Raw genomic sequence first — 2,002 nt, 5'->3', positions numbered from 1 at the left:
GCTTATACTTTCAGAGGTTTAGTCCGTGGGAAGCATGGTGGCCCACCAGCAGACATGGTGCTAGAAAAGCAGCTGAGAGTTGTACACCAAGACCCACAGGCAGCAAGAAGGCCAGACTCTGGACTTGGAATGGACTTGGAGTGGGCTTTTTGAAACCTCAAAGCCCATCCTTCATGACACACCTCCTCTAATGAAGCCACATCTCCTAATCCTTCCCCAAACAGTTCCACCAACTAGGGACCAATAATTCAAATATATGCACCTATGGAGCCATTCTCATTCAATAGCTCACCACCACAGAGCCTTAATATTATACGCTGGATCTGTTCCCACCAGCATGGGCACAGCTACAAGCCGTGCTAAGATGTCTCCTCAGCTGAAGGTTAATTGTGGAGGTAGAAATTAGTCAAAACAGGTGGGCCTACGACCCATCACTGACCAGTACTTGAAACCAAAATAACAAAAATGTCCAAAATAATAGGAATGTCTTGGATCTGGAAAGACTTCCATGTGGAATTGGGTACAAGGACTAGGACCAAGAGTCAGATACTGGCAAGATTCCAGATCATATTTCAAGGAAGTGGGTAAGATGCATTGAGGCAACAGTAGAATATTTACAGCCAGCACTGTGGAGAGAGAAATGCAAGACTATGAAAGGTATAGAAATAAGGGTCCACTTTAGAAACATAATAGCAAGTACTCATTCCTGAGAGGCGTGCAAGTTAGGAAGGAAGGGTCAGAGGTCACCCGCCCAGATGCGTTCCTGTGTTGCTATGTAGTGGAGAGGCACGTTCCTTCCTGCAAATTCTGGAAGGTTCTTGAATTCGATTAGGACAGTGGCTGTGGAATTCCTGGTGTCCAGCCTGAGGTGCCCGCTGGCTAGGCAGAAGCGCCAGGGGCACTGCCATGTTTGGCTGCCTGGTGGTGGGGAGGCCGGTGCAAACAGCTGCATAGCAAGTGGCAGAGGATAAATTTGTTTTTGACTTGCCCAATTATGAAAATATCAACCATGTTGTGGTTTTTATGCTGGGAACAATCCCATTTCCTGAGGGGATGGGAGGATCTGTCTACTTTTCCAATGGGGTGCCAGTGTGGCAGCTCCTAGGATTTGTCACGAATGGGAAGCCAAGTGCCATCTTCAAAATATCAGGTCTTAAACCTAGAGAAGGAAGCCAGCACCCATTTGGAGCCATGAATATTGTGCGAACCCCATCTGTTGCCCGGATTGGAATCTCGGTGGAATCGTTGGACAGTCTGGCTCAGCAGACTCCTGTAGGCAGTGCTGCTGTGCCCTCGGTTGACTCCTTTATGCAGTTCACACAGAAGATGTTGGAAAACTTCTACAATTTTGCTTCATTGTTTCTTCTCTCTCAGGCCCAGATGACACCAAACCCATCGGAAGTGTTCATCCCAGCAAACGCGGTTCTGAAATGGTATAAAAACTTTCAAAGACAACTAGCACAAAACCCTCTCTTTTGGAAAACATAATTTGAATAAAATAATTTGTCGTGTCATGTAAAAGCATGAAGTCAAAGGGGTCATGAAGCCTACCTTTTTCTTTCTTTTTTTTTTGGTTTTTCGAGACAGGGTTTCTCTGTGTAGTCCTGGCTGTCCTGGAACTCACTCTGTAGACCAGGCTGGCCTCGAACTCAGAGATCCGCCTGCCTCTGCCTCCCCAGTGCTGGGATTAAAGGCATGCGCCACCACTGCCTGGCTGAAGCCTACCTTTCAAAAAAGCCTGCTTAGTGACTATGAGAATTATAAAACCCTTATAAAAATTAGAACCATTGAACAAGAAAAATGTTCAATATTAATTACCTTCTCCCTTATAAGTGTGACATACTTCTTAGAGGCAAACATTTTGTATCAGCTGTCATTCATCTCTTAAAATAAATCCCACTCACAGCAGTAGTATTTGAAATACCAAAAACAAAAAGGAAGGAAAGAAAGAAAGAAAGAAAGAAAGAAAGAAAGAAAGAAAGAAAGAAAGGAAGGAAGGAAG

General features: G+C 44.9%; 1 pseudogene across 1 annotated transcript; it reads left to right on the top strand.

Moving 5' to 3' along the window:
- Positions 1 to 951: 951 nt before the first annotated feature.
- On the top strand, positions 952 to 1,499 carry LOC110287338 (annotated as a pseudogene). The gene has a single exon (XR_002377201.1). The product of XR_002377201.1 is annotated as a protein Hikeshi pseudogene (transcript).
- The last annotated feature ends 503 nt before the right edge of the window (positions 1,500 to 2,002 follow it).

This window comes from Mus caroli, chromosome X (assembly GCF_900094665.2).
Source record: "Mus caroli chromosome X, CAROLI_EIJ_v1.1, whole genome shotgun sequence".
NCBI lineage: Eukaryota > Metazoa > Chordata > Mammalia > Rodentia > Muridae > Mus > Mus caroli.
This window is presented reverse-complemented; position numbering and strand designations above follow the sequence as displayed.